The 22,166-nt window shown below is 37.6% G+C and overlaps 1 long non-coding RNA gene across 3 annotated transcripts; it reads right to left on the reverse strand.

Moving 5' to 3' along the window:
- Positions 1-9,905: 9,905 nt before the first annotated feature.
- Positions 9,906-19,006, reverse strand: LOC121824781 (uncharacterized). Of its 3 annotated transcripts, XR_006066762.2 has the most exons (6): positions 18,887-19,006; positions 16,142-16,228; positions 15,546-15,609; positions 15,308-15,455; positions 12,035-12,188; positions 9,906-10,359 (listed from the first exon to the last, which is right to left on the reverse strand). It is a non-coding gene; the product is annotated as an uncharacterized LOC121824781 (long non-coding RNA). The 3 variants fall into 3 exon arrangements; XR_006066761.2 differs by lacking the exon at positions 9,906-10,359 and having other exon boundaries at positions 10,458-12,188; XR_013046783.1 differs by lacking the exons at positions 9,906-10,359; positions 15,546-15,609 and having other exon boundaries at positions 10,458-12,188.
- Between the last annotated feature and the right edge of the window lie 3,160 nt (positions 19,007-22,166).

Below are 22,166 nucleotides of genomic sequence, written 5' to 3' on the forward strand. Positions count from 1 at the left end.
GCCATGTCAAGGACCCTGTCCATTCCGTGGGAAAATGACAAAGCACACCCCAGGGGAGGTGGGAAAAGACTCAGAGCCATGGCGAAACCTTCCTCTGGTCCATGTGTGGACACTGATAGTATGTGAAGAAAATGTCCACCATGGCTTTCTGCCCCCAGATATTTGTGGCCTGAAGACTGCTCCCCTACAGAGACTGTTCCTACTGAGATGAATTAAACTTGCCTCCTTGTTCAATGGTGTCTACTACCTCTGCCTCCTTATTCAGCTGTGTGCAGCAACCCACTCCACCCAATTCCAGCTTTTCTATAGAAACATGTGTTGGACAGTCATTTCTTCAGTCCCTTGACACCCAGTCAGTTCTGTCCCTTGTGCCCTGCAGGATGTGACATGTCTCTTCTGAACTTCGTGTCTTCTTCTAAAACAATTAATAGCAACAACAACAACAACAATAATAATAATAATAATAACCCCTTGAGCCTAATTAGTGCTGGCAATATGCATATGGGTGTAGGCTCACCCATGGGGACACAAGCAACCACAAACAATGGTCACCTCTCCAAAGAAAAGTGACTGTCCTTCCTTCAGCAACCACCAACTGACAACAGCTCTGTATAACTTAAAGCCCATTAAAAAAATTTTTTATTTAATTCAGTAGACAAGAAAAATAAGCATGAAATTAAGAAACAGATTTGTCGAGAAATACTGTATAAAAAGGGGGAGTTGGGGGCCTAGAGAGGGTGGAGGGAGAGAGAAGTCAGTATGCCTTATGTACATGTCAAAAGTTATCAAAGAAAACAACTAAAAATTAAAACTAGCCTGGTATGGTGGTGCACACTTTTAATCCCAGCACTTAGGAGGCACAGGCAGGCAGATCTCTGTGAGTTTGAGGCCAACCTGGTCTACAAAGTGAGTTCCAGGACAACCAGTGCTACACAGAGAAACCCTGTCTCAAAGAACAAACAACAACAAAAACAAAAACAAAAATAAAAATACCACACACATTTACGTATCTGTTTTAGCAAGAAAACAAGTATAATAAAGTATCTGTACCTAAAATATACTGAGCAATAACACTTAAAAGTAAATGAACACATTTTATAGTGTCCAACCAAGGAGGTAAAGTCAGTGGAGAGAACACAAACATCTTTTCTTGCCCTCTCAGCTTCTGGTTCCTCCCTGCTGTCCTCGCTTCATATCCATTTTTGTTCTTGTTGGACTGCCTCCTTCAGACATAAATGAAGTCATGCAGACAGATAAGCTTATGCATGCTGTTGATGGGAGGCAGCTGTGTCATATGGGGACACAGCTGCACATACATGGCCCTATAATAATCACTTCTTCACCATTATTCATATTAGTTCTGATTTTCTGTTGAAACAATAGAGAAGAAGTATCAGTGGTAATGGGAAAATCATTAAGAATCACAGAAACTAAACAGGTTTCTACTGCAGTTCAAAAGTTTAACACAGTCTTATTAGAAACACAGAGAGAAGGACAAAAAGGTAGTAAACATATAAGAAACATAGTTAGTGAACATGTAAATGTACAACAGCCTTAAACATCTGCAGATAAATATAATCAGTATATATTCAAAAATAGATAATGTTCAGAATACCATCTATAATGTTGTACACAAATTCAATTTCAATATATTGCAAAGAAATTATATAGAACATGTTCTTGATATCAATTGTAAATTACCAATAAAAATACAATGAAGTACATGTGTGTCAGCAGCAACTAAAGTTACCTTTGAATCAAAGAGGGAATTATACTAGAACGCACAAAACATTTAAAAATAATATGTACAAACTACAATGATACTGTTGAGGAATCCGTTTTAGATCCCAAAATTCACAGATATGCAAACCTCTTATATAAACTGGCATTGCGTTTGCATATATAAAGACATCACTACCTCATATACTTGAATCACCTTAATTAGTTACAATGCCAAGTATAATGTAAATGATGTGTAAATTGTTAATATACTTCATTATTTTCAGGAAAAGGACAAAAATGTCACTACAGGTTAAATTACATATTCTATTGATGTTCAGGATCTTTTTGATCCATGCTTGATGGAATATGCAGATATGAAACCTGAAAAACACAGAGGATCGAATATAGATATAAAATGTGTGTAGTAAAGCTAGAGAACATTTGCGGGTAAGTCTATAGACCTAAGTGCACACGTTGAAACAAAAAGAAACAGGAAAGAACTATTAGATGCAAAGTACGCTCAACTTAAAACAACAACAAAAGAACAATAATGTAAACCTCAGTAGCAAAAGGAAAACAATGACAATAAGAGAAACCACTAGAAAGCTAAGCTAAGAGACATCAAAATGGATCACGAAAACTAACTAGAGCCTTCAGAGTTACTCAGGAAACTGAGTTGATGTGATAAACAGTATAAAAACGAGAGAAATAGCCATATAAATAATGATTAGATTCTAAAAAGTCATCGCATCATAGTAGAGGAATTGGAGTAATTCGACTTTACAACATCAATGGAATGAGTGCTTGTACAACCTTAAGTCGCTCTGGAAAGCTGAAGACTAAATGGGGAAGTGCGAAAGGGCAAGGAAGCAGAAAGGTGACTATTGTCAGGACCTAAAGAAACACTGAGGCCCAGATCACTTTAGGAGTAACCCGGCTTCTACAGAAAACAAGTATTATTGTTTGCACTGGTTAGTTTTGTCAACTTGACACAAACTAGAGCCTCCTGGGAAAAGGGACCATCAGAGTGGCCTTTGGCCTGATCTGTTAGGCATTTTCTTCGTCAATAAATGATGGTACCACTAGGGGCAGTGCCATCCCTGGGCAGGTGGTCCTGGGTTGCACAAGAAAGCAGGCTGAGCAAACCATGGTGGAGCCCGCCGGTGAACAGCATTCCTCCAAGGTGTCCACTTCAGTTCCTGCTCCAGGTTCCTGCCTTGAGTTCCTCAAGTGGCTTCCGTCGATAATGAGTTGTAACCTGTCAACTCAATAAGCCCTTCCCTTCCCAAGTTGCTTTTAGTCATGGTGTTTATCGCAGCAACAGAAACCAAGCTAGGATATTATTTTATATAAAATATTGGAGAAAAGTTAAAAAAAAAAAAAAACCAGTAACAAGAAACCAACCATCAGTATTAACATACTAGGCAAAGAATGTAAAGGAAACCTATAGTATAGTATTAACACATAGTATTAACATATATTTATAAACATAAATGAAAATGCTAAATAAAATACAAACAGATAATTAAGTTTTCTATTAAAAATAAATATCTAATGAGTAAGAAAGGTTTATTCAAGTGTCAGGATGATTCAACACCATAAAATCTATTTGTTGTACACCAGAGTAACAAGTATAAAGGTAAATACTATACTTATCTGTGCATATTCTGAAAATATATACATTTTCAGCTATATTTATAATAATTAGTACTCTCAGAAGGGAAAGCTGTTTCATTTTCCTAATGAGGATTATCTGTAAAAAGCTGAAAGCAAGCATTGTCATTAGCTGTGGACTTTTAGAGGTATTACCTTATTATTTAATTATTTATATATACTCTTCATATACACTATATGTTGATCATAAATGATTATCACCAGCATATTACTGAATATTTTGTCAGAAGTCCTATTCATTGCAGTAAAACAAGTAAACCAAATCAAATATACAAAAATATAAAATAAATGAAATACACAAAAAAATCCATGACACCACTGAATAAAAACATCCATGAAGATGTATGGATTAGTTTACATATTAAGAAGTCAACAGATTCTTAATTATGAGTTCAAAATACAAAATAAATATAAGCCAATACACCAACAGCAGCCACTAATAAAACAGGAGAAAACAAGACTCCACTTAAAATGCCCTCAAGATCCACAGGTGCTTGGTGGTGGTGTTTGTTTTATGGCTCTTTTGGGGGGGCCACAAACCAGCTCCCAAATAAATCACACACAGAGATTTATTTTTAATTATAAATGCCCAGCCTTAGCTTGGCTTGTTTCTTGACAGCTTTTCTTAGATTATCTCATCTGTCTTTTGCCTCTGGGCTTTTACCTTTTCTTGCTCATGTGTATTTTACTTTAACTCTTACTCTGTGGCTGGCAGGATGGCTGGCTGAAAGGCCAGATAGCAGGGGGCCTGGGTGGCTGGCCCCTAGTGTCCTCCTCCTTATCTCACTCCTAGATCTCTTCTCCCAGATTTCTTCTTCTATATGTTCTCTCTTGCCTTGCTATTGGCCGTTCAGCTCTTTATTAGACCATCAGGTGTTTTAGATAACAATAACACAGCTGCACAGTGTTAAACAAATGCAACATAAACAAAAGTAACACACTGTAAAATAATATTCCCAACAGCTTAGACTCTAATAACATGTACTTATGGAGACTGAAGTCAGAGAAGCAAAAGTATAAAGGAACAATTTTGCAATTTCTTCTCTAAATTCAATGGCATTTGAGTCAAACTATAATGTATTTAGAGGGATTTTACCTATTCATCCTCAATTTAATTTGGAATTAAAAGGCCAAGAATAGCTGAAACAAATATAACATAATAGTGTTAAATGGAGATGTGTCCTGTTCAATAGCATTTCTATACTTATGCTGACCAAAACAGGAATATATTAGCTCAGGTGCCAAAAACTGGCAAAGGATGCAGAATTGCATGCACAGTAAATATACTCAGAGACATCTCAAAAAAATATTGGTTATTACAAATTAGTCAGGAGAATGTGAATTATCCAATAAATGAAACAACCATTATTGATTTTTTTCCCACACAGGTCGAAAAAAATAAGGTATCTAAATCTATTATACACAGAACAAAATTTCAAGATTTTTATAAAAATAACAATACTAAAAGAAAACATTATTTTTTGTGAGTTTGAAATATGGAAAATTTCCCTGAGACTCAATGAACAGTAACACTCCTAAAAGATTTATAAACATGACCACATTAAAATTAAAAAATAAATAAATGGCATCATGGGCAAAATGAAAATCAAACTAGAAGCAGAAACATGAAATTTGCAAAGCTCTGAGTTGTGCTTTCTAAAATCTTCATTTTATTTTGTTTATTATTTGTGTATGATGTGGAGGGTGGGTGGTTACATCCATGTAATCATATTATGCAACAAAATCATGTAATCCTTTGTTTTTTTTTAATTTAGATGAACAGCTGTATGTGATATATGGACACTGCTCCTACACATGATAATTTTACTATTTTTTGTTAATATCTAAGCCTAAAACTTGACTCTGCATATAATTCTATACAACCTCAAAATTCTATTGAATTTACCTCAAAGACTGTCATTTGTCTAGCACTGAAAATACTCTTCTAGTGTGCCTTGAAGAACTCCTGCTTCTGAAGTACTCAGTGTCAATCAAATGAAATATCATGCTCTAGACTTAGTCTTTCCATTAGCAGTGAGTAGTGTACTAATGTCAGCCTGAGAGTTCTGCAGCTAGAAAGACAGCTTCAAGATTTATATATTAATTGGTTTTTTTTTTTTTTTGGTTGCTGTGATAAAACACATGATTAAGACAACATATGGGGGAAAAGTTTAGCTTAGCTTATGTTTCCAGAAGGATAAGAGTCCATCTCGGTGGTAGGAAAGGAAGCACAGGAACAATCAACAGGCATGGGAACAGAAGCCGGAAGCTTAGCGCTCATATCCTCAACCTCCAGCAGGAAGCAGAAAGAGTGGACTAGAAGTTGGGGAAGGCTCTGCATGCTCGTATGTCCTGCAGTGAGTTTGCACCCCGTCAGCCTCCCCAAACAGTGCCACGAACTGGGACTCTGGGGACCAAGTGTTCAAACACCCAGGTGTCGCGTGATATTTTGTTTGTGTTTTGACAAATAAAGCTTGCTTGGAGTCAGAGGGCAGAGCTAGCCACTAGTCAACCACAGAGGTTTAGAGGACTGTAGAGAGAGGGACAGGAAGTGGTAAGGCATGGTTGAGACAGAATCTCGGCCCTTTGGGATGGAGGAACGGAAGAGGTAGGAAGTCACTGGTGGCTGCTCCCCTGCTTCTCTAATCTTTCAGGTTTTTACCCCAATATCTGACTCCTGGTTTTTATTAATAAGATTAATTAGATTTACACATCTTCCCAGACTGAGGGGGACATTTTCTTTAAATGATCACAATGTAGTAATGTGTACTCCATGAACTCTGGTCTTCTGTGTGTGGTGTTCTTAGCCCCAGGGCCACTTGCACAGGAGGACAATTTTTAGTCTCATTGGTCTCTTCTAATCCTATTCTTTTTCTTTCAAAGACAATATTTTTCCAGCCCAATAGAAAAGATTTCTTTAAATTAGCTGGGGAATGGTAGCATTGGGAACTCAGGGAGTCTAAATTAATAGCACCGTTGCATTTCCATTTCTAGTAGCATATGGTTAGTCTACGCTGTAGGGAACGGCAGCATACGGTTTATTTCCTTCCCTAGAAATTTCGATTTAGTAATGACATACTTTGAAGTAGAGAGACTATGTTCGAAGAAGCCAGAGAGTTGTTCTATTAAGTTCCATTGACAATAAAAGTGCAAAGAAGATCTCATCAAGAGCCCCCCACTGTCATCACGGGAATGACATGGTGTCACAGGAACTGGGGTGTATAAACAAGGGAATCCTTCGGAGTGCAGTGGTTCCTAGCAACCAGTGAATTTACAAAGAAAGAGGTAAGTGAAATGAACCACCCAAAATTCCTCAACTCCCACTGTGCCTCAATTACAATCTGAATCACAATGGAATGACTGCAGTTAAACGATTATAAAAATAAACCATGTTCTATTATTCAACCTGGTGCAGAATATGCTTTGTCTAGCATCATTTTTTTTTTCTGCTTGCCTACATAATAAAGGACCTGCTTGCTTTTGATACTAATTTGGGATTCTATATTAGGATACAGATACTTGTGTGCAATCATTTATCTGACTTTACCTAGAGACAGTGTTGTATAGTAAGAAACAAAACAGATTTTAAACTATATAGACATGCATTTAATCTTACTTCTTGCATGTATGCGCTATGTCCTGGGCAAGTTACTTACTGAATCTTGATTTTTTTTTTTTCTCATCAGGGAAAAGTAATTTGTAAAATCTAACAGAGAGAAGAATTAAGGATTGTTTAAATATGTAAAATATGTCACAGAATGAATAATCATCTGCTTTACCAGTTAGGAGATGCTAATGTCGGGCTGTCAACTCTTCAGTATTCACATGGGTCTTTTATATCTTTTTCAAAATGCTAGTTATCTAGAAGAACTGAGATGCGTCTACAACCACAAACCTAATCACTTGAAAGAAAATTTCTCAAAATATAATTAGCTATTTTGTTCACATTATGCTTGGAGTTTATGTTCATCATGATGAATTTATTAGAGCTATAAACTTGGTCCAGGCATGTCCAACCCATGGTTCATGGACTATGTGTAGCCAAGGATGGCTATAAATACAGCCCTATAGAAAACTGAAACTTACTTAAAATATTATGAGGATTTTTTTTCAGTCTTTCCTCCTCTTTTTCTATTACTGCCTTTCTTTTTTCTCTCTTTTTTTATTAAAATTTTTTTATTCATTTTACATGCCAATCAAAGATGCCCCTCTTCCCTCCTCCCACCCCTCCAACTTCCCCCATCTACTAAATGTACCAGGCTCTGCTGACTCCCCATTATGAGGTTTCTTAATTATTTTTTATTTTATTTTATTTGTTAATTGATTGTGTGGTTCCCCAGAATGAAATTTATAGATGACAATGTCACATCACAATGTCAAAAATTTTGGTCACACTTGGAAAGTATTTAATTGAATTTTTGCATAGATATAGCCACACTTATCAACAAGAATACATAATTGCACCTCACTAAAATCTTTAAAGTCTTAAGAAACACTACACATATTCTTCACTGAAAATTTGGGACCCAAAGTGAAATGTATTTTTAGTTTAAATTTCTGAAGATGTCATCAAAGGTCTCAAATGAATGCCCCGTTTATCAGAGGGGACCATGCGGCTTCTGGGGAGCCCTTTCTGGTGGATGTCTAGTTACTGTGCCGCTGTAAAGACGGCTCTGTGGCAGATGCCCTTTGCTAAGCTACTCAGTACAATCCTTCTTCGCTGGGTTATAAGCACCAACATATCTCCATCTGCACATTCCCCAACCTGTGATCTTCCTGATTTTCTTTCACACAGATATTAATTTATGACCACTTAGCTCACTGCTGTACTAGGTTCTTATTTTATTATCATGTGTTTTAAAACCTTTTTTATTGTCCACAAGAGTTACTATTACTTTGACCTCTAGCAGCACAGATCCATTTCCTATTTTTATTATTTAAATGGAATCCTACTCTCTGTATTATTTTGCCTGTTTTTTTTTTTTTTCCACTTCTTGTGTTTTTCAGAATCACCCACAGGAAACTGAGATATTGTGTTTCTATGGACACTTGGCATACCATTGCGTGTATATAGATAGCGATTGCCTTAACATTCTACTGTTAGGATACCTCTGGTTTCCAGTTTGGGATTACCATACCAAATTACTATGACTGTCCTGCCTCAGACATTATAGTGTACACATTCAATGACCATATATTAACATTTTAGTTAAGCAAATTCATGAAAGAGGAACTGTTCAACTATACAATATACATCTATTACCATCATTGTTGAAGTTGGTGCAAAATAGAATTACAGCAGACTATATAATAATACCACATAAGATTATCTGGGAAACTGAATTCACATTTCTTTTTAATACATGCTTACATGCTATCTTTTGTGCCTTGGCCTGTACTCTTAACGCTTTATAAATGGTTAGTGTTTGACTTGATTTTACAATCCCTTTGAACTGTCCTGGGAAACAGATAGTATATGTAGTGAACAGTAGAACCAGAATTTGAATTTAAAAAATCTGGCATAAAATATAAGATTGGCTTTTTAAATACCTTTAAAAGAGACTACAAATAAATATTTAATCAATGTAACTTCCCTTCATTTCTTTTTGCTGCTGTCATTCTTTTGTTTTGCTGTCTGAGACCAGATCTTATGTATTGCAGGTTGACCTTGAACTTACTGCACAGCTGTGGGTGGCCATGGATTCCTGCCATTGTCTCCTGAGGGATGTGATTCCAGGCAAGTGTCCCCATACCTTGTCTTTCTTTTATTCCTTGACTCATCAGTAGGCACAGGTTTCTTTTCCCGAGGCTAAAGCAATGGTGTACACGAGGATCTTGAGTACAAAGCCCCTGGACAGTTTTCAGTCTCCAAGTCCTAATGTCTGCTTTTCTGTAGATGCTGGCCTATTTATTCCACTTCCTACAGAATCTAGCTGAGAGTCTAATAAGGGTCTCTCTTCTCCCTGCCATGAAGACCCAGAATCATTTCGAAGTTTCTCTCTGCTTTACCGCTTTGTAAAGAAATGGGGGGTAGTCACATGCTTCCTGTTCCAGGTGTCTCCCCCTCTCTCATTCCCTGGAGACCCACCCACAGCTGTTTGGCCTTTTCAGGGAAGTATAAGAAACAGAGAAGAACATTCTCCCAGCATTTGGGATTCTGTAGTCCGCACCACAAATGTATTTAGTGCTTACAATGCCCCCAGAAAGTGCTAGGCATCATGGGAAATGTGAAGTGGGAAAAGAAAGAACGAACGGTTTTTAAGAAGCATACAATCTAGCAGCAGCAGAGAATAGTGTGTCATTTAAAAGCATATGAAGCATAGGTGAGTGACACACAAAACCTCTAACCCTGATCTAAGCAGCAACACTGGGTATGTGTGAGATTGGTGACGGAGCAGTGGAAGTGTGCCGCTTCTGAGTGACAATTCGGCATGTCTTAGGGATGAAACTAGACAGACGGGATTGATCAGACCACGGAATGCTTCAAATGCCAAGCAACATGCTTTGACTTTATTGCCTAGATGCTCCAGAGTCACGGAGCCATTCTGAGCACGGTTATGTGCAATTCAGTGCAGTGGTGTTCAGGGCTTGTTCTGTGGCCTTGAGTGCACTGCCTCCCCAAAGCCGCAGAAGAGGAGGTAGCTCTTTCTCAGTCTTGTAACTTTATTACTCAACAACCTATGACCCAGGCACTGTCAGAATTTTTCTCAATTGCTATCGCTTGTTTCAAAATCATGAACATCAGATCCAGTTAGCCATGTTTGAGTACTTGGGATGTTACAGTTTTCACAATATCCCAGTGCACATAAGTAACCGAGCTTTTGACTTGTGCATCTCAAAGAACAGTCGAAAGAAAAAGCTCACAAGGGGAGGGGACACATGATGTGGCTGTGAAATGTCCCTCTGCCAGCTGGCCGCTGTGACACCAGTGCTTCTTTTCCCACATTTCCCACTTTGAGGCTCCTAAGTAAGACAAAGAAGCAAAGGTTCAGCTGGAGGCTGGGCAGATCCCAGTGGACTGAAACAGAAGAACCAGGAAAGGTGACACACAGATGCACCTCTTTTGCATTAACCCCCAAAGCATGTCCACTTAGCACTATTCCTTTTTTTCTCATACTCGCCCTTTGGGGCAAGAGTCTCTTCATTTCTCCCTTCTGATCTGAGCGGTTGTTTCACCCACCAAGGATCCGTTGTCTAAATCTAACAGCTTCACTTACAAAACGGGGTTTAAAGATCTCTTGGCCGGCTGGATGGCTGGGTGGAAGTACTTGGGCACCACTCTTAAACCAGACTGCTTGGGACTTCTGGCTCCACCGTAGACTGCTGTGAGGTCCTAAGAGGGTTTCCTATCACGACCATTCTCCTTTGTAAAATGAAGCTAATGCTGTTACCTGAAGGTGGGTGCACCTGTAATCCCAGCGACTGCTAAGGTTGGAGGTCACAAGATCATGAATTCAAGGCCAGGGAGGCCCCATCTCAAAATAACAACAACGGCAATAATAATAATGTTAATTAACTATACTGAGGATTCAATGAGTTATGTGTGGAGAAGAACCTGAAATATAGTAAACTTGCGAAACAGTGAATTGTTCTTGTTTGTATTACTATTTGTATCACTATTTTATGTACCTCCCTTTCTTTAGAGGAAGGAACAGCTAACCCCTTGGTAATGCAGCCTGTCAAGTCACAAGACAGTACAGTTGTATGTATCTCTCCTCAGCTTGTTGCTAAAAACACTAAAACATTGATAAAAGTCAGATACCCATGTGCATTTTCCCTCTAAGGTAACAGATCTTCATTAAACCTATTTTCTAGTTTTCTGGACAAGCAAGCTTCTCTAATTGAAAACAACCAATAATTCTGCAATTATAAAAATAAGTGTTCTAAGATCATTTAAATGCTTACCAGCCTCCTGAGTGGACATATTTAAGCAATATTACTGGTTATGCCCACAACACTGAATTTAAGGATGTCCTACTTAGTGGAGTGGTAGCTCTTCTCATTGCCTCCTCCTCTGGATGGACCTACAGATGCCTGCAGAGACTTATCTCAGAAGGAGCAGCTGATCTGGGAGGAACTCCACAAATAGCTACAAGTGCCTTTTCACAAATGAAGTATACTAGGGGATAAGAAGGGGAAATGGCCCACAGGGAAATAATTTGAATTATATTACACTGTTGATTTTCTGAGTGACTTCCTGTCTCATCCCAATCAGCGCTTTTTGCCTTGTTCTGGTTTTCTGGAAGATGAGAATGTTTTTAAATTTTCATACATTGTGCCTAAGATATTGGGGGGAAATTTAATGAAAGAAAATTGTGAAGTGTTTTGAGTTCTACAAAAGAAGTGGAGTTGAGCCTGGAGAACACACCCCACATAGAGGCAGATGGCACTCTTTGTTAGTTTCAAGAACATCTGCATGAGAAGAAAGTGTGTTATTTTATCAGGAAGTGGGTCAGCAGGAATCACCAAGCTGGAGAAAAACACAAACCACTGGCATGCATGTGATCAATTCTTTGAATTATTCATTCTTGTCATTGATTGCATAATTGAGTAATGTGGAGATAAAATTCCAGCGTGTCCTCTAGAATAAAGGTATTATAGGACTTCGGGGACTGGGAAGCTTTCCCCAACTTCTCACCCAAATTTGCTCAAAGCTAAAGAAAAATGATGAAAACAGCCAGACATGGTTACTTCCACCTCCAATTCCAGCTCTCTCAATGCTGAGGCAGGAGCATCTTGAATTCCAAGACAGGCTGGGTTACATGGTGAGATCCTGAGTCAGAGCTTCATCCCTGAAAGATGAAATACAATTAAAGACTATCCTATGACTCTCTCAGAGGGAGCTCTAAGGATGCCATCTAAGGGGCAGAAAGCAATGCTAAGAATTCAGGTAACAAGGACTACATATTACTCTATGAACAAAGGGACAGAAATTCTGGTCTAGGGAGACGAGTCCATCCCAGGCAATAAACATGTCAATTAGAAGGTGATATTGACTGGGTTAAGAGTTCATAGAGTAGCCTGTGTCATACTGACTAATCCCACCTAGAAAGCCGTAGTGCTAACATATACGGGAACACACGGGAAATGTCGATATTTACAAATAGAAAGAAAAAGCTAAAAACCCACAACAAAGGGAAAATGTTACAAATGAAGAAAAGTGGGAGCACTCCTATATAAAAATGTCTTTTAAAGCTGCTTTTCTGGCTGGGCGGTGGTGGCACACGCCTTTAATCCCAGCACTCGGGAGGCAGAGCCAGGCAGATCTCTATGAGTTCCAGGCCAGCCTGATCCAGGACAGGCACCAAAACTACACAGGGAAACCCTGTCTCAAAAAACAAACAAACAAATAATTAAAATAAAAATAAAGTTGTTTTTCCTACCTTACAATGATGCCTGTCATCGTTGATAGGATGTAAGAAAATATTTCTCTGTTAAATAGGAGCAGAAATTTATAAAGACAAAAGAGATAATAATGAGATACAATTAAAAGGAACATGATAAAAGGGCATAGAAGAACATAAAAATGGAAATTATTGTCAGAAATTCCATGCATACCCATGTACTCCTAGAGGAAGTTGCTATGTTCCTAACAAGATACACCAGGAGTTTCATGTGTGAACATTTAGAGTAGAGAAATTTGTGCTGGCCAAAGTCTGATAGTAACTTAACTTCCATTATGAAATAAATGAAGAGTTTTGATACTCGAACACTTACTATGTAGATGAAATTCATAATAAAACAATAAGGCCCAGCAGCCTCATGGTTAAAAGTCATTATGAAAGAATTTGAAAGGGCACACCTGAAGTTTCTCAGAGAGCAAAGAACATGATGAGCAAGTTAAAACCCCAAGAGAAAAGCAGTCAGGAAAGACAGAGAACCAGAACTTCAGACGGGTTAATGCCAGGAAGAAGTAACCCAATCAGAGCAGCTACAAACATGAATGATGCCCCAGATAGGGAGAAACGTGCAAAACTTTATATGAATAGTTCCATTAAAAGTCTTTGTCCACTAAGAACAAAAGCACTTACAATGGAGTATTATCTAGCCATAAAGAAGAGCAAAATCATGATGTTTTCAGAAATGGACAGAACTGGAGATACTATGTTAAGTAAAATAAGCATATGACTTGTTTTCTCTGATATGTGGAATTCGAAGTTATCAGGAACACAAAAGAGAAAGGACTGTTAAGGGTATGGGAGGGAGGGGGGAAGAAGAAAAGAGGTGGAAGGGGCAATATACAGGTAAATATGATTGAAATTCCTCATATACATGGACGTCAGTGAATCTCATTCCATATACATACTTGAAAAATCAAACGTACTCAAGGCAAAAATGTATGAGATAAAAATGTGAATAAAACCACATCAAGTTATGTTCTGGGGGGGAATAATTTAATAATTAAGATCAAACATCTAGAAAGGAAAAGTATTAATTATTTCTAATAAAAATCAAAGCACTTGTTGTCTCCAAAATTATAGAAAATATTGTAGGATGTCTCTTAAAGGGAAGAATCAGAGGCAGAAGTTCAGAATGCCATCCCAGATAATGTTGCTTTTAGGTATGAAAGGCCCTGAAGAGATATTCCTGAAGTTTTCAAGCACTCAGAAGATAAACTCCCCTCATACCGCTTTTGAAAACATTAAGGCTGTACTTTATTGACCAAAAGATGAATCCTGTTGAGGACCCCAAGTAGAAGCAGCCATTAGAACCATGTGGACAAAAAAAATGTAAATCTCAATAACTCTTGCTCAGGCAAGTGTATTTTTTTTCCTGTGATAAAATAGCATGACCAAAGCAACCTATAGAAGGAAGAAATTGTTATATTTAATGGTTCCAGAGGGAGAATCTAATGCTAGGGAAGGTATGGAAGCAGGTAGACTGAGTGGAAGGCTGAGACATCACATCTTAAAGCAAATACAGAAAGCAGAGAATGAGAACTGGAAATGGAGTGAGGCTATAAACCCTCAAAGCCCACCCCCAGTGAGGTACTTCCTTCTGCAAGGCTCCACCTCCTAAAGGCTCCATAATCTCCCTAAATAGCCCCACAAACTGGGGACAAAGTGTCCAAATACATAAGTCTATGGGGGACATTTATTATTCAAAACGCTGCAGCAACTATATAAAGTTAAATATTATCAACAAATATCTGTGTCTAAAAGTGTAGATTATAGTGAAGGGAACAGGAAGGCAGGAAAAATAAAACACATGTTTGAAAATAAGATAGCTTTTTTATTTTGTGTAAAGAGAGGCCAAATTTATCTTTTCTTATATAATTGTGATCATAAGGAAATACAAATAAATACAATTTCAATACTACATACACAAAATGTCAAATAATTATCTTCTAAAATATGAGGCAGTGTCAAAAAGGAAATATGTGAAATCGCAATCCAATACAAAATAAACAAATAAGCATGTTGATTATAACAATTTCAGTGAATACTTGGCAAGGATTTAACATAAGGCAAGAACAATTCAGATCCATGATGCTTACAAGAGAGGTTTTAAAATAAATAAAGCAGACAGTACACAGAGGGCGAAATATTTATCAGCCACTCACAAAATAAAATAGAGAACACTAACTTCAGAGGGTGCATAAAGATAGCAATCCTACCCAAGAGAGTCAGTGTGAGTAATGAGTACACATTTAAAGGAAATCATGACATCATTCGCCTTTGTCAGTAAAACAGCATAGTCTCGGTAGCTATAAAGCCAAGACGTTAAAACATCAGAGATGTGAATGGAAACCTAAACTGTAATAGAAGCCATTAATATGCTGTATTAGTCCCTGCTAAATAATCAGTATTAAAATCAACAGATATACTCATTTGTCTGTTCTAACAGCAGAAAACATAAATGCATAATTTTTCAGAATTATGCCATAACAGTTTTATAACTACTTACCTACCACTGCCATGAAGCCAGTGCTCAAGTTCCCAAGGCAGAGCTCATGGAGACTGTCCTCCAACCACAGCACAGTCTGACCTCGGACTTCTTAAAGCTGGAACAAGCAAAGACTTACACGTTTTGCAAATTAGGAATGCTTTCCAAAATATCTGCTTAAAGACAGAATTGCAAACTTGTTTTAATGTATTGAAAATCAAACCCTTGTTATCAAGGTATACATCCAAAGATAAATACCCCACCTGAAATATTGTTGCTCAAATTTTAAAAGTTAATTAAGTTCAACTCCAATGAAAAAGTTAGAACCTAAGGATGTCAACAGAATCATAGTTAGAACATGAAAAATATAAATATAGAAATTAATGCAAAAGAACGTGGAAAACACTAAAATTGGCAAGTAGGGTGATAACTCAGTTGGTGAAGTGAGGTCCCATAACAGGATGACCATCCCCAGAACTCTGGTAAAATATCTGAGTATGATGGTGCCTTTTGTAATCCCAGCACTGAGGAGATAGAGACAAATCTGAGAAACAACAAGTGAGATTGTCCTTTGACCTCTACATGCATGTACACACATGTGTATGGGTATGCTGGGGTGGGGGGAGCACGCATGCATGCGCACACACATACATGCCTCACCACATAATTGGTAAATAAACTATGGTACAGAATTTCTAAAAGAAGAAAGAAAGAATACAAAAATATTAGCAAATATAATCATGAAAAAAGGAGGCAAACAAAATTAGAAATAAGGAACATAAAATTTTGAAAGGACTTAATAGTGGATTTATATATTATTTTAAAATATGATTTTAAAGTATTAATATAAATTAATTACCTGAATACATTTCAAATTCTTCAGAATGAGAATCAAGTGAATGAAACAATGAATGAAAAAGTTGTTGGCCAAATGAAAAAACAAAACCTAAAAATGATTAGTAAAAATTCAAAACTTAAATAAAAGATTAGCATAGGTAGTTCAATCATTATAAGATTCAATCATTTAAATAATAATTTACTATGAATATTTAAAGATTACCCTAAAATGTGCATATATACATGCTAGAAAAGGTCACACCAAAGGGTTGCAAAGTAAATGCTTAGACATTTCTCTCTGGAAAATAATTTGATAACATTTCATAAACATTCTTGGGCTTTAAAATGTACTAAATATCCTCAGGCTAAAATGATACTTCATTGACATAATAGGGAACATTTAGTCAGGCATGGCAGTTAAAATTCCTAAACCTAACAGTAGAGAGGTGGAAGAAAGAAAATTGCCAGTTTGAAGCCAGCTTACACAGTAAGATCTTGTCTCAATAAGTTAAGTAAATAGATGAAAAGAAAATGTACTTATTGTTGACATATAGCCAACATCTTCTTTTCTAATGTTCTGGATACATTATGAAGAAGTCAGTATTTTGACTTGTGGCATGCTTAGTCCCAACTGACAGAGGTCTGACACGACTCCTACACTTGGCTCAAGGAAGATCATGGACAAGAGACAATGGTGGTAGGAGTCCGGGGACCAGAATGTCTGCTGCGAGATAGTGTCTTCTATATATGATAGGAAAGCTATACCCATGAAATCTCAACAATACGGCTGCCTAAAGAGTTTTGAAAAATGACGATAGCAATTAACATGCCATGGGGAAATAAACATGGGCAAATTTTCTCAAGGCTTCACCCCTTGATGAAGAGCTACAAGTAATTAATGACTGCAAAGAGAGGGAGATTCAATCTTTCCCAGGGATGAGCCCCTGATAAACTATCCAATCCCAAGAATGACACCTAAACACATATACACATGAACAACACTAGTGAACTCTGAAGGTTGTATTTATAAATGTGTATGTGTGTATTTGTAACAATAACAAAGAATAAGAGGTTATGAATTTGAGAAGGGGGTTATGGAAAGACTTGGGGAGGGGAAAGGAGGAAATGACATAAATACAGTATTCATATATAAAATTCTCAAAAAATTAAATTTAAAAAATATAAAAGAAGCCGGGCGGTGGTGGCGCACGCCTTTAATCCCAGCACTCGGGAGGCAGAGGCAGGCGGATCTCTGTGAGTTCGAGGCCAGCCTGGGCTACCAAGCGAGTTCCAGGAAAGGCGCAAAGCTACACAGAGAAACCCTGTCTCGAAAAACCAAAAAAAAAAAAAAAATAAAAAAAAAAAAAAAAAAAAATAAAAGAAACCAGTATTTATCATTATTGATCACCACCATTTCCAAATATTCTAGACATCGCAAACAAGACACACATACACAAATATCCCCAGAAATAAAAGGTACATTCATTAATTAAAAAACCACAGGAGGGTTAGAGTAATAATATTCAAATAATATATTTGTTTACCTAAGTAATCTAAAGGAATTATAAAGACTTTAGAAATCACTGGGATTAGTGGCTCTTCTATTAAGTGATCAAATCCAAAATAAATATACAAAAATCAATAATATTGCTAAAATAACCTTCAACTAAAAAGAAGTAAAACACACTCACAATTAAAAAAAAAATACCATGATGCACAATTAGAAAATTGATCTTTAAAATAACTGTGTGCTGCTAACAGTGAAAATTATAGAGTACCGCGAGGGAAATTAAAAGGCGTTCATGTAAAGAGGCTATCTGCTGCTGAATGTGGAGAAAATAAAATTAATGCAATCCATCAAAGCCCCCAAATAAATTCTAGGACAATGAGTGTGATAGAGTGTATTTTGAAAATCATCCAAAAGTTTATCAGAGGAATAAATCAGCAAAAAAAAAGAGCTTAATAAAGGGAGACATCTCAGTGGGATATGAAAATATATTTAACAGTGATAAAGAATAGCTGTGCAACAAGCCAACTCTATGAGTTTAAAAAACAAAATAACAAAAATAAGAAGCTTGAGCTAGATCTGAAATAAAGGTAAAATTACAAGAATCAAGATATAAAAGGCAATTCATTCTTAATGGTCTGAGACAGTTATTTAACAAATGAAAATAAAGGGCTAGAAAGATGGCTCAGCAGTTAATAGCACTGGCTGTTCTTCCAGAGGATTCGGGTTCAATTTCCAGCACCCACATGGCAGCTCATAATTGTCTGTCACTCCGGTTTTGAGGGGATAATACACCCTCACACATATATACATGCAGGCAAAACACCAATGCACACAAAATAAAAATAAATAATTATAAAATAACACCACCCATCTTTCACAATAGAAAACAAAACAAGTGATTGCCGCAAGGTGCAGGAAAATGTAGTGGAATTCAGCTGCTATCACAAAAGCCACCACTTGGAAAAGTCAAGGACTTGTCCAAAGGTCAAGCCATGGGTTAAGAAGTCTTGGTCTCGAAAAACCAAAAAAAAAAAAAAGAAAAAAAAAAGAAAGAAAGAAGTAGTCTTGGTGATATTTTAGTATATCCTAGAACTCCTAACAGTATTTATCTAAAATACCTATCAAGCATCCAAGGCCAAATGAAACAACACCCATCTCCTAGTTCAGGCGGATAGCTTCATTTCTTGTGCAATTTAGGGTGAGACCCTCCTTTCTTATTCAACCTTACTAATAGACCCCTAACTCCTAACTTCTTACCTAACCACTTCTAGGAATGTAGATTGAGCATATAAATTCTCTTCTTGATATACTAACTGATCATTAGCTCTCTATTGACCTCCTCCTTTACCTCTCCCCTTTTGGATTATAAAAGAAAGCCTGGTGGTTACTGCCTGAGGAAAATTCTTACCTGCCTTTATGACCTAGTAAGAATTCAAGCCTGGTGACCTCGCTCTGCAAGAGGATTGCTATTGATTGGGTTTATAACTGGGTTCCTGAGAGACTTATAGAGAACGGACAGTATAAGGAGAACTGAAAGGTATAAGGAGAGAGAGGAGGATTTTTGAAGAGAGAACTTGAAGATGAGACAGAGACAAGAGAACTAGATGGAAAGAACTAGACTGAAGGACTAAAGGAAAGTACCAGAGGAACAAGATGGAAGATGAGGAAGAGCGAGATGGGGAAGAACAAGATGAGAAAGAAGGAGATGAGAGGAGCTAAGATGGGAAAGAACTAGATGGATGAGAACCAAATGGGGCAGAACCAAGATGAAGAAATTAAGATAGAACTTAGAGGAGACAGCAGATTAATGTAGAGAGAAATCAGGCAAGCAAGGAGCTAGACTTAAGAGCAGAATAAAACCTTGTAGAGAAAGAACTGACAGTGAATAATAAAGTGTGTGGACTAAGGAGTTGCATGTACGTACATTCATTTCATTTCATCAAAGATTAAATTATCAGCTGGTTGTAGATTCTTCCCGGACCCTGGGAGGGGACTATCAAGGGACTGGACCCCCATAGTCCCCGATAAATGATAGAATGAGTAAATATTTTAAAATTAAAAAACTGGAACCTTGCACCTAGACACTCAAGTCTAGACTAAGTTTATCTCAGGGGTGGAGAATGTTCTCTAACCACGAGCACACTGGAAGAAATGCTAACCGGAAAATACTGTTGGGCCAGCAAGATGGCTCAGTAGGTAAACGAGCATGCTGCTATGCGTGAGAATCTGAGTTTAGTTTCCAGGACCCGTGTGCTGGAAGGGAAGATTCAGCTCCTACAAGTTGTCCTCTGACCTCATGAGCATGCTCACATACATAAAGAACATACATGCACATAAAGCAAATAAAAATTTAATATTTTTTTTTTCAAAAAAGTATGAATTTGGCCATAGAGACTAAAATTTAAGTTTCCGTCTGAGAACTAGCAACAAAAATCTAACTGAAATCTCTATCTTCATTGGGAAAAAATGTAATCTATAATCACACAGCTGGGGAAAGTATTTGATGGAGATTTATGATAAGTAGTATAATAAACTAATGTCTAAAGAGCTTTTGTGAATCTTAAAATGCAAATAGAAAAGTTGGCAAGGGGAATGAATAGACAGAGAGGAAAGAAAGATAGGGAGGGAAAGAGTGAAGCAGAGAGAAAGGTAAGTTAAAAATAAGTAAGAGTTTAAATACTTTTCTTAGAAGACTGTATTTTTCACTTAACTAAGTCAAATTTGAAATTGGGGCTATTCTGTAAAACAGGTTTGGGAGTTGGTTCCGTGATCAATGCCCTCCAAGCCAGCAAGTTTCTCATTGACAACTCCCCTACGAATTTAGGGACAGGAACATACATCCACTGCTGGGCTATGCCTGTATTTAGTTCAACTCAGTGTTAATAACCCAAGATGTCGACACTCACCATCATCAGTTGTCAGGTGTCTTGTATAACTTGTTGCTACCAATAGTAAAGTGGTAAACCAACCACCATACAGTATGTTAGGCTCTAGCGAAGGTTCCCCGCTTCCTTGGGCTACTGTACACTTTCTAAGTGGCACAGGTAGGAATGGAGCTCTGGAAAGTACACAAAGCAGAGCCTTCCTTCCCTGTGTGCACATGGGAGAGAAAAAGACAGAACCACAGAAGAGATACCTGGTGCAGTCTTGCTAAACCTTGATGTGGAGGAAATTTGATGTGGGATCAAATAAATGGTTTCCACGGTGTGATGGGGCCTGAAGTCAGTGTTAGATACACACTGACCCTTCTTTTAAGGAAGAACTTAAACTGAGTTGATCTCTGTTGGAAGTGATGTCCTCTGAGAGAAAAATTTCATTTTGTATTTTCTTGAATTTTTCAAGTTATAAGTAGTGGACAACTATCAACTGTATGGCTGGAAAGAAAGTATTTATTAATGGAAAATACTGTGAAAGTATAAAAACAGAAACATGGGAATTTACAAATCAACTCTGTAATCCTTCTTCTCTTCTGATTCCAATACCAATTAAAGCATAATATTTACCAGAGTAAAAGCATGTTGTCTTAGTTAGGAGTCTACTGCTGTCATAAGACACCATGACCAAGAAGCAACTTGGAGAAGAAAGAGTTTATTTCAGCTTACACTCGGAGGTCACACTACATCACTTAGGAAAGTCAGGGCAGGATTTCAAGGCAGGAACCTGAAAACAGGAACTGGAACGGAAGCCATGGAGGGGGTGCTGCTTACTGGATAGCTCTCTGTGGGTTGATCAACTCACTTTCTTATAGAACCCAGAACTACCTGCCCAGGGGTGGCAGTGCCCACAGTGGGCTGGGCTCTCTCATGTCAATCATCAATCAAGAAAATATCTCACAGGATTGCCTACAGGCAATTTTTCATTTGAGGTTCCTCTTCTCAGCCAACTCTAGCTTGAGACAAGTTGACAAGAAGACAAAACAGGACACATGCCTTTCTGATTCATGAAATCAATTATATCACATACTACAAAGAAAGTATTACTAAGTTTCTTCCTCAGCATGTCCTTTTGTAACCTACTCAACAAATCTTTGCGGCTCTTTCAAGAATTACATATTTAATTATAAGTAAATTATATAACCATTAAGTGTCAGTCTTTTTCATGAAACACTTTGCTTTTTTAGGAAAAGATTAGTAAAGGACAAATGGTATATTTTGGTTAAAACATAATTCTTTATATTCTTTGACGTCTCACACTTATTTCTCATGTCTGCAGCCACTTAGATGCTCAAGGTCTGAGACTTGTGCCTGTTTGGTGGATCTTTGGATTGTGAAGCCATCAAAGACATGGATTTTCCACTTGGTTCCACTCAAGCCTTAGGAAGCTAGGAATGCAATATGTGGAAGCTTGGGGGGGCACCCACACCAGAACAACAGGAGCTGGCTGCAGCCAGCCATCTAAGTGCTGAGCCCCCCCTTAACATTGCCGGGCTGGGCACTAACCACAGCCACTCACAGGAGTGCACAGGACCCTAACCCATGCCTGCACAGTTTCCCTGGAGTGTTGCATACGTAGGTGCGGCTCCAGGAAAAGTCCATAA

The sequence above is a fragment of the Peromyscus maniculatus genome, chromosome 21 (genome assembly GCF_049852395.1).
Source record: "Peromyscus maniculatus bairdii isolate BWxNUB_F1_BW_parent chromosome 21, HU_Pman_BW_mat_3.1, whole genome shotgun sequence".
Lineage (NCBI taxonomy): Eukaryota > Metazoa > Chordata > Mammalia > Rodentia > Cricetidae > Peromyscus > Peromyscus maniculatus.